Below are 15261 nucleotides of genomic sequence, written 5' to 3' on the forward strand. Positions count from 1 at the left end.
TCTCAATGCTACCACCACAGCACTTTGAGCCCTTCAAAGACAGGGCCTATTTTTTCCTTAATCTTTGCATCCTTAATGCCCAAAAAGAAGTAATGGATGAGCGATCTTTAATCCTAGATCAACTCAGACAGGCAGGCATTATTACAGTCCCCCATTCATGGAGGAGGAAATCGAGGTTCCAAGTGATTTAGTAGACAGGGAGGCGGCAAGCTCAGAGCGTGAGCCTGGCTCTGCAGCAAGGCCCAGGTTGGGGACGCTCCTCACGCTGTTCCTGCTGGTGGCAGTTTGCTGTCTGTCCTTTTACAGTAGGCTCATGTCCTTAAAACAAACTTTACTTTGGTTCTATCTCCCTAAATGAGTATGGGAAGACTACATATGACTTTTTATCATCCTGTGCTCTATGAAGAGCTACAGAGTACCACAAGGTCATTGTCTAGAGCACGTGATGAACAGCAGCCACCGTTTTTTCTGTGCTCACCTCTATGAAGTATACACAATCTTCTGTGTGGTCTCTTATAAAATAACTTTTCTTGTAAACCCTCATGCAATGCTCCCTGTCCTTTGCATCAGGCACTGCTTTAAATGCCTTATTTTATCTACCTTAAGGTATATGTTATTATTATCCCCATTCTGCAGACGAAGAAACTGAAACCGCAGATAGAGAAACTGAAGAAGAGAGGTTAAATAACATCTCCACAAAAGTAGTAGAGCTCAGATGCAAGTTCATAATTAAGAGCAGACTGTACCTAGCCTGCCTGGGTTTGAATCCCAGTTCTGCCCCTGTCTAACTATATAAGACTTGGGTAAGTTGTTAAAACCACTCACTGATGTTTCCTCATCTGTTGATAGATAGACAGATAGAACAAATGAGGTAACAATTTAACATAAGATGGTAATATCTACCTCAAACTATTGCTACGAGAACTGAGCTAATGTGGAAATCACATGGAGAATAGTGCCCAGAACATAATATAAGTGCTACATTAATATATTTTTATCATTAAGTGTTGCCAGAGTCCTGACTGTCACAAGAGGAAGAGCTGGAACTCTCGGTGCACAGAAGTCACCCACCTGTTTGAGGCTCTTTGACTTGCCTGCAGCAGGACCACCTGCAGGACACGGGGAAGCCAGTAAAGTTCACGGGAAGGGCCCTTTCAGGACAAACCTCAGTCCCTTTCAGCAAACGCCATCCTTGGGTTCGTGCCCTGTTCCCTTTTCAGAACCAGCAGGAAAGGTTGAGAGTAGTCTTTGCACTGGTGCGAAACAAGGCCTTCTGACATCTTCCCACTGTCAGGGTTTGTTGGATACAAGCAAGAGCAACTGGTGTTGGCTCACTAAACAAATGCAGTTTCTGTCAGAAGGCTCTCTGATGCCCTCAGGGTCAGAGACACCCTGAAATAGGCAGGAACCAGGAACCAGAAAGACCTGGAAGCAGAAACTACTCCTGGAAGAAGAGGTCTGGTCAGGGAGCCACTACAGGAAGGACACATCTGTGGCCTCTTCCATTCTCCTGTCACTCAACTGGCAGAGTGGAAGGGCTGAGCCCACACCATCTGCCCACCCAGTGGCTGGGTGCAGCGACTGGAAGGAGCTGACAGAAAGGAGCTCCAGGGGCATCCTTAGCACTTACTGTCCCATCAAGACAACATTCAAACAGGGCAGGAGAATTATCCTAAGGAAATGAGGGAGCTTCTGGAAGTGGAAGCAGATGTGTGGCCACAAATTCCATTCAACAGTCTCAGAGAGCTCCCCATTCTTGACCCTCAAATACAGAAAGAATGTAGGAACTTTAGGAATCAAGAAACAGTCCAGTCGTCTGCCTGGGTGACCGAGCTCCCCTCCAGGCCCCCCAAATCACACTTGCAGACAAGTCAGGGACACCATCTTGCCCCTGCTTCTCACTAATACCCCTTCCCTCCGCACAGGCAGCACAGGGTATGTCAGCAGCGCATAAACCTTCAGTAGCTGCGCAGCGTCTCCACATGAGAGTCCAAGCTCCATGAATGTCAGGAAAGAACAGCCCTGCCTGCCCTCTGGCCTCAGCCCCCACCCATCTAATTCAATGCCCCACCAAATCATTCCCCAGCCCAATTTACAGATAACTCTCATTTTCAAACCTCACAGAAGCTGCTCCCTCTGTTTCTTTTCCAGTTAGATCCAGTTTCGTCTTCAAGAAATCAGCTCAAATGTCACCTCTTTCAGGACACCTTCCTTTGGTGTACTGCACATGTGCACACCTGCGTGCATGCACACACACACACACACACATATCTAATGCTAAGTAGGCACCTCCCCTTTGTGCTTGCAGAACCCACTTCTTAGCAGCATTACTGATACGTGGTGATACAGCATCTCAGACACAGCAGACAAGTGGGAGATGCCTGGTGGAAGCATGCCTACACAAACGTTCTGCTTAAAGATAAAAGACATGGATTTTCTGCTCAGACTAGAGTGGAGAAGGCTTCCTGGGAGGTGATTCACACTGTGTAGCCTTGCTGGCAGCTCCAGGACACCAGGATGAGAATGCCTGACCAAGCTATTGTTTCTCAGTACAGTCTGAGCACCGGACATGTTCCAAAGGATCGTTGAAAAGCATTGACTGCTGCCAGAAGTAACGGAGTTCATTTGCCAAATCATAAATCCATAGCGTATTTACAACAAATTCTCAGAGAACCAAGCATCTAAGTTGCCATGACTATGTATTTCATGGAATGAAAAGAAAGTCTCCCTTAACATTTTAAAAGATACAATCAAATAAATATGATGATTTATATAGCATTTAACCCATTATTTGGAAGGTAGAAAAATATGTTTCTATGTTCCACAAACATCCACATTCAGCCCCTAGAAGCCATCCTGGGAGGGTTTTTTGAATGCTTTGCCCAAAACTATCTGTTATGACTAATCCCATATTTCATCAATATGAAAAAAAAATAGAAAATAATGAGATTCCCAGGTAACGCAAGTCAAAAAGAAGTTTTCAACTTGGTTTGTTAAAATTAACTCTCATGCCTCTCCTTTATCCAATCCATTTCCTAAGTGCACCTCCCTCTCTCTGAGTTCCCAGGTTCTCCATACAAGGTAGAATGAGGTGGGACAGAGCTAGAAGGAAAGAAAGGAGGTCCTCTGAGGAGCACCCATATCCTCTGGCAAAGGCAGCAGAGACATCGGACAGCTCAGGGCCCAGTCCCAGGAAGTAGCTTGCGACACCATCTCTGATCAGGTGCAGTCTTCTTGCAGATGCTGAAATAAAAGTCCTCACTGCCCAGTTAAAAGGAATATATGCTTGGAAAAAACAAAAAACAAAAAAAACCCCCACTACCCTGGAGTAAAACATGGCTTTCTCTACCTGATTTTCACAACCAAAATTTTCCATGTCTATGTGTTCCCTGCCCAAGTTAATTTAGCACAGGAAATTTAAAATAGTTACAAACTAGCCCGATTTGGTAGCTTCTGAAGAAGTTTGCAATAGGAGGACATAAACAGGGTCTTTGTTATTTGTTGGTTATATCATCTTGGGGGAAAAATATGTACTTTTTTTCAAGGAGCCATTTACTTCTTTTATTTGAAATCATAGACAAGCCAATACATTGAATTGCTGAAGTTCTAGTTCAGCTAATACAAGATGAAAAGAGGCTAAAACATATAATAAAAAGCTAATTTGGCTGTAGATTTATTCCACAACAGTAGCTCTCAAAGTGTGTTCAGGGGACTCCTGGGGTTCCCAAGACCCTTTAAAGAGTTTTCCATAGTATATAATATGTGTGAGAACACAGACCAAATGGAGAAGCAAATCTGAAAATCTCACTATGTTCCATTTAACCTGACAACAAATAAATTTGTGGAAATGTAAAATATGCTGCTCTTATAATTTTTTTTGTTTTGAAAAATACAGCTATTTTTCATAAAAATATGTCATTTGTTAACATGAATGAGATTGTTACTTTAAATAAAGTAATAATTACTTTAAAAATTTTGCATTTTAAATACTAATATAAATATTGACAGACATAACTCACACTAACAAAGGTTTTCGGGGGGTGGTTCTCAATAATTGTTAAGCACGTGAAAGTCCTGAGACCAAAACATTTGAGAATGCACATTGGAATCGCAATTTCTTTTTTTTCCAATTTTTTATTGTGGTCAAATACATGCAACATAAAATTCACCATCTTAAACATTTTTAAGTATACAGTTCAGTGGTAGTAAATGTATTCATAATATTGTGCAACCATCACCACCATCCATCTCCAGAGCTCCTTTTATCTTATAAAACTGAAACCCTATACTCAATATAGTACTATTTTGTGGTTTGTCTACTTCTGTCCAATCAACTAAACTGCACACACGAGTGAGCACGCTGTTTTCCTCTAGGGCATGTGTCTGTGCATATGAGTGTGTGGAGCAGGAGAGAAAATCCATCTCCTCTCTCCTGCAACACACAATCCTGGAAGTTCCACTACTCAAAAACATCGAACTTGCCGTTCCTTAGGACTTCATTGTGGGAAATTTTGAACCTCAATCCCAATGTCTAATAATGCATAAATGGGAATGATTTCCAAGTTGCTGACACTAACATAGAAATGAAGGGTTATAAAACAGGGCTTGCTGGTGTGCTCCAAACTGTTGATGTGAGTGATTGAAGTGACTGGTAAAGAGCAACTATAAGAAACCCATTGGAGGTTAGGACCATGTTACGTAACTGTATCCTGCACCCTTTACTTCAAAGCCCCATAGAAAGGACCCTAGAGGAGGAGGCAGAGTGTGTTGCAGCTTCCACATTTTACGTCTGGAGAAACTGGGAGAAGAAAACTCAGCGTGCATCACCAAGAAGATGCACCCAGCCAACATCTGACCCGTAATTAGACCAAGAAGTCTGGGGAAACTGCTTAAAAGGTAACATTTTCAGGCCTCATATGAACTTTCATGAGATTCCTATTTTTGCATAACCAGAGAGCCTACATGCAGGATTTGAGATTTAAGGAGATGATAGAAGGTATGAGAATATCAATACCTTTTTACACTTCAGCAAAGGAAGACAGCTAGATAGGGAGATAGATATACAGATAGGCAGACAGACACAAGGGCTCCACCACGTAATGACACTTTTCATTTACACTTTTAGCCCAGAGGACAAGCTTCGCCAAGAAGGCTCACCTCTCAAACAGCCTTGGTGCTAACTGTTGGCCAGGCAATGCCTAATCACCAAAGGGAGGAGGTTTATGTCAGTGCCTCACGAGGGCACCGCACTTAGAAAACAGGGAGCTTAAAAACCCACAAGAAAAAGACTGCCCAGAAGGTTTGATTCATTGACCTCAAAGACAAGTGTGCTGAAAGAACCTTGCCAGGCATCTCCTCTCAGTCCACGTCTACAGACCACAATCTTTGACGACGAAGTTCTCCCATCTCTTGGGCCAATTAAAATTCTTTACCTTAAGTGAATCATAGGAAATGCTTTAAGTTCACCACGGCACATTAATCAGAGCTTAGGGAAACCAAACCAGTCCATAGAAGAATACAAGGAAAAAATATATAAGCATGTTCAAGCACAAAGTTTTTAGTCTGCTGGCATTCTTTTATCTCAACACATGAATTATGTGCCTGGATAGAAGTCAGCGTTTCTGAAAGAAATAGTCAAGAGGCAGAAAAGGTCTCAACTGATGTTTGGAGTAACTTCCAATGTTATGGTCCTATTTACACTCTCATTCTCTATAACTATACATTGATCACTGGGACTCTATCACTTCTTCAAGTCCCTATCAGGCTATCTGTGGTGTTCGGTATTATCATTAGAACCCCAGATTCTCCTAAATATGGGTTCCCAGATGACAGACCAGATGTACCTCTCTTGCATATTTTTGCAAGATATCCATGGATTCAGAGGAGGAGTCTCATGTGATGAGGCAGACCTGGCAGGAAAGGATTCCAGAGAGACACAGAGAGTTGACTTAGAGCCATGCCTGGGGCTCTCCACCAGCCCTCACCACGATGTACCATGGAGGGGCTTGGCATCGTCTCACCACTGGGCTTATCACTGGTATCTCTCCATCTAAGTCAGTTTGAAAACAGCCTCCTGGTGATTAACAAGGAGCAAATGCTTCAAATCTCACCACAAATGTTCCCACATACCCACTCATAGTTCTCCTAGCTCACTTTGTAAAAATGATCCAAATTAATATAGTTAAATGACACTGTTGAGGAAGAATATTCATAAAAGATTACCTTAGTTTTTTAAATAATAAAATCACCAGGCTGGGGTGGGGTGGAGGGTGGGGAGGTTGGGGACAGAGAAGGACAAGTGATAAACTCAGATTTTCCCAGCAATTGGAGACAAAGTCAGAGTTAAGATTCACATTTCTGATCTTTGAGAAGCGCTGGGACCATGTGACTCCACACACAGAGATGTGCACGTGTTGGTTTCTTGAGGAGGTCGACTCAGCTCCCTTAACCAGCCCAGCGGCCTTCCACAGAGAGGGAATGCCCACAAACTGCTCACACCTGCTGACTCTGTTCCAGCCCATTACCAACCTGGATGGGGCTGGTCTCCCCTTGGTCATCTCCATTTGTTTCTCACGCAGACCCACTGGCTTCTTAACATCGTAACTAGATGCTTGCTTGATCTCACAGCCTTCACAGGCCATCTTCTGGAAATATCAGTTGGCTCCTGACACTTCCCTTCCCACAGCCCTGGGGATGAGCTCTAAGATCCTGACCCCTCCCATCCTCCCACCAGGCCACCCTGTGCTCCTGGAGTTACTGGAAGCTCATCCCTGCCTTAGAATCCTCATACTGTTTCCACAGCTGTAATTCTCTCTCTCCTACTTTTCACTTGATAAGCTTCTATCCATGGTCAGAATGCAAAGTCTGTCCCTCAGAAAGGTCTTCTCAGCTTCCGCATCTAAACTCCCCTCCCATCTGAGTCACTCTGCCCTGTGAAGTTCTTTAGCGCACTTGCCACTACTTAAATGTTTGCATGTATTTGTTTAATGTCTGTTTCTTCATCCACCGCCTTCCCCATGTTTCCTCTATCAGGGCATACTCAGCACCTAGCATAGTGCATAACAAGGGGTAAGTACCCAAATACTTGTTGAATGAATGCTCATCATATTTGTATATGTAAAGAAATAGCTGCATAAATTAAACATGATTGGTAAGCATCTGTTCAGCTGAACTCAGCCGACCTGCTCAGGATGATCAGCAGGATGTTTCATTCACTGGGGACTCAGCAAGCACTGGGAAGCCAGCCACTGTCAACAGGAACTTCATTATCTGTAACATTATTGGCTAAACGCAGATCCTGGGCCTTGATTATTCAACACTTGTGCAATTAAAGGCAATTTTATAGGGGATCAACTCCAAGCAAACAATGGTGCAGGGTTCTGCAGGATTCCCAAGAGAGTAAGACCCCCTTGGCCCAGAGAAAAACACTGCAGCCTAATCTAGTAACTACTTACAGCTTAGCCAGAACAGTTTACTTTTATTAGGGGTAGATGTGCAATGTGTTGCAAAGTTGCAAAAGGTGATATAAATGGTAAAGAAAAGCAGGCAAGAAAATTCCTCTAAATCATGTTCTACATTTGATTCTAAACATTCTAAATATTGTTATTGTGTTCATAATACTTGAGATTTCTCTCCACATACAAGGTCCCTTAATGCAAAAATAAAACAAAACAAAAAATACTTTCTCTTCCTCCTCTGCCTCTGCTAAGCACCCTGGCTCGCCAGGAGCAGCAATTGAAAGCCAGCTGCAGGATGAAATCGAAACTCTGCCACCTCCAGGGACCCGCCACATCTACTGTCCTCCTGTGAGGCAGAAACACGAAGGACATGGAGTCCAAAGACCCCTGGCCAAGGCTCGCTTTGCCTTATTTTCTTCATCTGCAACATAGGATTTCTGTCACCACCTGGCCTATCACTTATCACACTGTTACTATGAGAACTGAAATGAGATAATCCTGTGAAAGTTTCTCCAAACTACAACAGACTATACAGCTGAGAAGAGTCATTGTGATTTTTATTAGGATCAAAATATTTAGCACCTCGTACTGTCCTGCTTTTTCTTGTTAATCTTGAGTCTCCAGGTCCACTGTATGTTCAAGTTCAAGCTTGGAGAACACGGCTTTGATTCTGCCTGCTCCTGGTGCCTGCAATACAGGCACATGGCACCACACAATAAATTCTTGTGGGTTGGTTTCTGGTGGGCTTTTTTGATAGATTTGAGTGCTAAGTGTTCTGTGATTTTTCTGGGTTTCTCACTGATAACAAACACATTTCCTAGAAATAGCCATGTTTACCTAGCTTATGATCTTTATGAACTATCTTCCTTTTTCCGAATCCTGTTGGAAAGAAAACTATTTTGCAAAAGCAAAAACATTTTTCTAGCTCAGTTTTCAGTTTCCACTCTGCCTTTTAAGAATGAGACAGGTGGCCCAGAAAATCTCTCGGTAATGGCAAGCCACCTCTATCTGTCACCATTCAACAAGCCCAATCTGAGTTCTACTAAGTACAGGGCACAGTATTGGGGCTGTAGGTGTATGCAGGGAGGGAAGAATCTCACAGTGGCTTGGCAGCCAGACTGCCAGGGCTAGAATCATGGCTTCACATCATCCTAGTTGTGTGCTTTTGCACAAATTACTCAGTTTGTCTTTTTTTCTCACCTAAAATAGAGTAAAACAGAGCCCACTTCTGACAGTTGTCTTCGGGATGAAATGAATTAATACATCAAGAACTTTGAGCACAGTGCCTAGTAAAGGTAACAACAAGTATGAGACATCTAGATCTTTATAGCTAAACAAACTGAGATGCAGAGAAGCAAAGTGACATATCAAGTCAAGGAGTCATAAAGAGGTAGAAATCAGGGCTGGAAGCCAGGTCCTTAGCCTAATCGATTCTCTACGATGTCTCCTTATGGGTGTTCCACACAAGTGACACTCCGAAGGATCTGTCTTCCTTTCTGATACTTGGTAAGCAGGGCAGTACACACACACACCTTCCCCTCTGCCTCCAACTACCCTAGCCAGGGTCCTGACCTGCTGAGGACCCCTCAGCCCAGCTCAGTCCTTTTGGTTTCCCATCCAACTCAGAAGGTCCCTAAAGGCATCCATCTATTGCTGGCCCCCACAAACACTGCGATGAGGAAGGAAAGCTTAGTTTTCTCATGGGAATGTTCTGATGATTAAAGGAGATGATGGCCTGGAAAAGTGCCCAGCAGAGTAGCTGCATATGGTAGGCAGCCAGTAAGTGTTACCTATTTTTAAAAAAAGAAGGAAACCCCTGTGGTGCCTGCTCTCTTGAAGCTGCACACAGTCCAACCCTGAATGCCAGAGCCAGGGCAGCAGAGAGCTCTGGTAGAACGGAGAGGTTGCAGAGTCTGGGAAGGATTTCCGTAAAGGACAAAATTCACTGGAAGTGGAGGAGCGTCTGGAGTCCCCACTTTTCCCCTTCTTTCTTAAAAAAAACAATGATAAGGAAGAAGGAAAAATATTTAGCTGGTGCTTTGCTGGCAAACCCAAGCATGACAGCATTGGGTTTTTAATATTTTAGTATTTCTGAACAGAACAAAGACTTGCTCTCATCCACTTGACCTGCAAAAGCTTGGCATTGCTTCATTCACGAACGGGTTTATTCGGGCTGATTTTCCTAGTAATAATGGCTCAGACACCAGTGAATTAAAACAGACCCCACCAAGTCTCCTTAGACTAGTCACAACATGCTTTAGATTCAGAGTTCTTACCCACATCAGTGTCACCTTCACCTTTCTTCCCTAATACTGGCGATTCCTACTTCTGAGAAGACACATTTAATATTAGAACAGGAGAAGGAAGGAATCAGGTGGAAAAAAGGAAGAACAGAACTAGACTGGGAGCAGAATCTACGGCTTGTGCTGTTTACCCAGAGCAGAGCCCCAGGCCAGGTTGGGGGTGTGCTGGCTGTAAAAGCAAACTGACTGAATCAATGTCCTCAAGCAGTTCACAACCCCTTACGGAGTGAAACCTACACTATCCCAGGCTCAACCACAGAATCAATGCCACCCTCTTTCAGCCTGCAGTAGGAGAAATACTTGGACACCTGCCTTTAACAAGGGGGCAGGTGCTGGAGAAAATGCTTGCTTCCCGTTTACCTGGGCAGGTATTTGCAAGTAGTCTAAAAAGGGGTGCAACTAGGGGTAACCTATTCAGTTGTAAGGAAATAGTTACGCAAATCACTTAAGCAAATACATGAAAAAGGACAGGGAAGGTTTCTGCTGGTTTTCCTCACCTGCCCCACTCTTCAGACGGTAAGATGAAATACAAAAACCAGGAGTCGGGGGCACCGCAAATATGCGCTCTTGGAGGACAAGGGCACCCCCACCCCCTCACGCCCCAGCACCAAACCTCCGCCCCCACCCCGTTATTCCGGGGGACGGAAATAGTTCTTTGCCCGAGTTAGTCTACCGGCTGAGCCAGCCTAGGTAGGGGGAGACATCAAAGGCGCAAAAGGTGCTCCTTTGCCAAAAGTGATGAGAAACGACAGCGGGGAGCGGGAGGGGGCGGGATGGGGGAGCGGGGGTGCAGAACAAGCCCTGCAATGCGAAAGGCGCCTGGCCCGGCTCGCCGCGGCCCCTGCCGGAAGGTCTGCCTCACCAGCCCTTTCACCTCAAGTGGTTCGGCAGCCACCCAGAGAGCAGGGGGAAAGGGAAGTTGCCGACCCCAGGACACCCGCTCCCACCACCACCACTGATCCAAACGCCGGGAGTCTGCACGCGACTTGCCGCGGGCCCTGCAAGCCCCAGGCTGCTCCCACCCAGAGCACGCAGGCAGTCCCCGGGCGCAGCGCTGCTCCGGGGCACCGGCCCTGGGTGCGCTCTTCCTCGCAACTGTCGCGGGGCGCCTGGCACCGCTGTAGGGCAGAGGGGAGGGGAACAGTGACAGGGAGGAAGGCGGAGCAGGCCAGGGAACGATTTACATTCGCCAGGAAAGCGCCTCCTCTCGCGGAAGGGAAGGAACAGCTTCCCGGCTAAGGAAACGCCCCAGGGATGCCCCTGCGCCAAGTGCCGCCTTTCCCCGGGTCATCGATTCTACCGCCGCCTCCACCTCACCCTACCCGACCCCACGCTCGAAAGCTGATCCCAGATACTCTGTCTGCGCCTTTCCGCGGGACCGACACACCGTACCCGCTGCCCGCAGCTCGCGCAACAGGCGGATCCTTAGGGCTCCAGCGCCAGCGTGCTCTGCGGGCCGGAGGAGGGGAGCGCCGCGAGCTAGGCGCCCAGCGGGATGCAAAGTCGTCTGCGAGCGTAGACTTGCTGGGCGGTGCACCCGTGAGCTGGGCCACTGTGGGGCTGGAGCAGCAAAAGGTGTGGAAAGTTGCGGGATCGCACGGAGAAGTCTCCAGAGCGCACGGGGGATTAGGGACCCAAGCAGGTACCTGCAGGAGTCGGAGCGCTTCGGGCTCGCTCCCCTATGCGACGCCGCCCGCCCGCGCTGCAGGGATCAGGCCTCGCCGCGCAGCCCCGCGCCCGCCGCAGCGGCGGCGAGGAGAGCCGTGCGGCCCGCCTGGGTCTGTCCGTTTATCCCGCCCGGCAGAAGCGCCGCGCTGGGGAGCCGCGGGCGGGGCGGGGCGGGGCGGAGCAAGGCCTGCCGCTCGGCCACCGCCCCTTTGGCTTCAGCGCCTCCCGCCGCCTAGCTTCGAGCTCGCAGCCTGAGCTCGCCAGGCCAAGGGCACGCCGCTCCGCAGCGGGCGATTGCTGGTTGCGGGGGTCGGGCTCTGCGAACGGCGACGGATGGAGGGGCAGAGAGGCTGGCCTGCAGGATGCACGCACCCGCCCAGACCTAAGTGCAGAGTCACTCGTGGAGCAGCGTGCCCCGTCCGGTGGGAGAGGAAGCGCGCCCCGAGACTCCCACCTGCGCGCTCTCTTACACCGCGACCCCGCGGGAGTCAGGCTGGCTTCTCCACGGTCCCGGCGGCTCCGGCAACCGCCTCTTGAAAGTCACGGCCCAAGCGACACTCTGCAGAATTTGCCGGGATATTCTTAGGAAGTATCGAGGCCCCAATTTATTTTAAAAGAAAGTGCAAAGGAAGAAACAATCCCTGGTCCTGCCTGTTTACCATGGGCCCCGATGCCTGAAAGTCTCAACGCACAGTGCAGAACAAGATTGTTTTGCACACTGCATTCCTCGACTTACCTTCAGAAGAGGTGGCAGACACATGCACTCAGCGGAAAGAGGACGAGTCTAGTCCCCTTCCCAAAGGATGGAAGAAGGGTTCAGAGGGACATGCCCTTGGCCGAGGTTTTGTAACAACCCAGGACCTTGGCGAGGGCGGCGTGTGGTCCAGAAGGCACCGCTGGCCCCTCTGCAGCAAGCGAGAACGCTCAGTGAACCGCCCAGGAGAAATGGGACGCTCAGGGACCCACCCCCGCGCTCCCCCTCCCTCCCTCCAACTGCAGATTTTTAAGTTGTGCAGACTTGCAGTAATTCCTCAGAGCCAGCTGCTTCAAGCTGTAGGCGCCCAGAGTTCCCCGGGTTCCCACCCCACGTCACTCAGTCTGCCAGCTGCCCCCAGCCCAGCACCCGCTGACTGCTCAGCTCAGACCAGCACCCAGCACGACCACACAGAGTTAAGCTCCAGACTCTGAGTCAGAAATACCGAGGGGATGGGGAGGAGGAGATGTGTGCTAAAGGTTAAAGACACTTTTTCTGACCTCATCTAAGTACCCGGTCGTGTCTTTTGGTTTTAGCATTGTTTTTATTTGATCAAAACCGACGGTGGGAGTCAGGGGAAAGGGAGCAGTGCTCACAGTTGCCTAGCAGACTTCTAAAAGGAGGCAACGCCTGCACCTTACAAGGTTTGGCTAGAGGAGAGGACAGCAGCTAGCTGGAATGGCAGAGGCGGGACACAGTCTGCCCTCAGCCCCCAGGCATTTTCATTTGGCTCCTGGAAAGCAAGGTGGGCACACAGGTGGCCAGAGAACAGGTGTTTGAAGGCCCTCTCCCCCTAATCCCGTAGTTTTTTGGCTCCCCAAACCTGCCCACTCTCTTGTGGAAGAGGATCCAAAGCACTTGCCTACATTGCTGTGTGCAAGCCGCTGAAGAAGGTAATTTTCATATACAATTCATCATCTTGAGCATAAATTCTAAGATTATTCTAAACATCTGTTTATTCATCAGTATTGAGAAGAATCCTTCCGGATCTCTCCCAGCAGTTTGCTATTTAATCATTTTTAATCATGAAGTTTATCCCCCAAGTCCAGCATTGTTTCCTAGAGAATGAAATACGTGCACCACCTCTAACCACTGCAGAAGGCCTCTGCAGTGCGGAAGAGTCCAGGAGTGGGTTCTTCTCTTGGGGTCTGGATGGCGCATGTGAACTGCAGGGCAGACACACACAGTGGGGCTCATCTCTGCACCCTGGGACACCTGTACACACGGAAAACAGAAGGGACTGGCACCCACTGTGGGCATACTGGGGGTGGGGTGTAGAAAGGGCATAGATTTGAGAGTAGGAGACCCGGGCTCTCATCCTGCTGTTCCCTGTAACAGGGGCCCTGTCAACAGGTCATTTAGCCTTGCAGCTAAGTTGCCCCTCACAGGGTGATCACGTGAAGCAGATGAACTAATAAGCAGGAAAGCATCCTATGGACCATAAAAAGCATGTCTGTTTCCAAAAAGCTCACCCCTGAAAGTCGGCCAAGGTTAGGCCAGGCAAAATGGTGAATGGACTGTCTCTCTCTCTCTCTCTCTCTCTCTCTCTCTCTCTCTCACACACACACACACACACACACACACACGGCCACACTCTTGGCCCCTGTGTCTAGAGGCCCTCCTCGGGCCTCGTCTCCACCACAGGACATGCTCTGATCTACCTGCCTCCTTTCACACACTCACCTCCTACCCCATCAATATGTCTTTATGCTGTAAGGTATGACACCCCACCCCCTTTTCATCAACTTTGCCCATAGGAAAGCAGTTAGGCAGGCAAGCAGTGCATTAACCTGTAAGGGGTTAACTATCAGCTGACGGTACTACTCCATGGTTTCAAAGAGGACTCCAAGTCAGTGGAGATACTCAAGCAAATGTGGGCTGTGTGTCTCCCCGGCCTCCACACGCTCCTTGCTCCCAACACTTCCCCCTCTTAAGGTCCTACCCACTTCCCCACATGCCCATACTTGCCTGTCATTCTCTGTCCAAATGCCAGAAAACCAGCTGTGTTTCACCCCTGGAGGTAAGGGAAATAACTAATTTGCTTTTTAAGTGGGGACAGATCTACATGTGAAAATAAATGCCCTCATCTCTGGCAGGAAGGTGGAGAGTGCAGAGTGTGGGCTATTAGCAATAACAATGAACATTTATTCACTTGGTGCCTCTTACTCACTAGTCTTTGCCCAGAAGCCTGCACATCAGTCCAGCCAGTCTGATCACAGGAGGAGCTTGCAATTCTCCTAAGCTGCCACACTTTTTCATATCCCCCTGAATTCATGGTGGTGCACCCTCCACTTGGAATACCCTTTTCAACCACCAAGGCTTTCTTTGCTCAACAAACTCCCTTTCCTTTAGGACACCATGCTACTGATTGTCACTCCCCTCCAGAAAGCCCCCTCCCCTCTCCTGGATTGGGTATCTCTTCTCCAGGCTCCCTGAGCACCTTCTTTCATAGCACCCACCATACTAGATTTTAATTGTTAATCTGCCATACAATGAGTTCCTTGAAGACTGAATTTTCCAGGACTTTTATAAGGTCTGCATGTTTCTGAAGTGAATTACTGAATGCTCTGTCATAGAGCTGCTCAGCTCCACCCGCTCGTAATGGGAGCAGACATCTTTCTTTCTCTGTTACCTTCTACCAGGTAAAAAGAAAGCATATCAACCATCCCCTCACTCTCTTTGCATGGATGCCAGGCCGCTCAAGACTACATCTAGTAAGTCGGAATGACTTTATTCCAGATTATTGTGCTTATAGTCACTCTTCTTTTACAAAATTATTTGTATGCTTACTTTAAATGTCCTGATATATTATTCTTATATTGAAAGTACCTTAAATATTTATGGTCTTGAAGTCCAAAGACTTGAATTCTAATCTGCCTCTGCGTCTGATCAGCTCAGTGACATCTCCTCTCCAGCTCTCTGTTTGGGTTTGAACTAGATGACCTCCAAGGTCCTTGCCAGCTCTAAAATCTTTACAATTCTACAGATAAAAGGACATCGTTTATAAATTATTAGAGAGAAAAAAAAAACCCCTTGTGACAGAATATGGCTTGAGTCTCCAGACACAAAGGAGCGCTCC

General features: G+C 47.5%; 1 protein-coding gene across 10 annotated transcripts in view; it reads right to left on the bottom strand.

The window, feature by feature from the left end:
* KCNS3 (potassium voltage-gated channel modifier subfamily S member 3) overlaps nucleotides 1-12710 on the bottom strand; it is a 36669-nt gene extending 23959 nt beyond the window's left edge. For 3 of the 10 annotated variants that reach the window (XM_073216240.1, XM_037026587.2, XM_073216213.1), the window contains exon 1: nucleotides 12165-12710. The gene's annotated coding sequence lies outside the window, so the exon portion shown is untranslated. Of the gene's footprint in view, nucleotides 1-11152; nucleotides 11321-11406; nucleotides 11561-12164 lie in introns of those variants that run through there. The other 7 variants (XM_017649886.3, XM_073216197.1, XM_037026586.2 and 4 more) reach the window with 5 other exon arrangements.
* Between the last annotated feature and the right edge of the window lie 2551 nt (nucleotides 12711-15261).

Source organism: Manis javanica, chromosome 1, assembly GCF_040802235.1.
Source record: "Manis javanica isolate MJ-LG chromosome 1, MJ_LKY, whole genome shotgun sequence".
Classification (NCBI taxonomy): domain Eukaryota; kingdom Metazoa; phylum Chordata; class Mammalia; order Pholidota; family Manidae; genus Manis; species Manis javanica.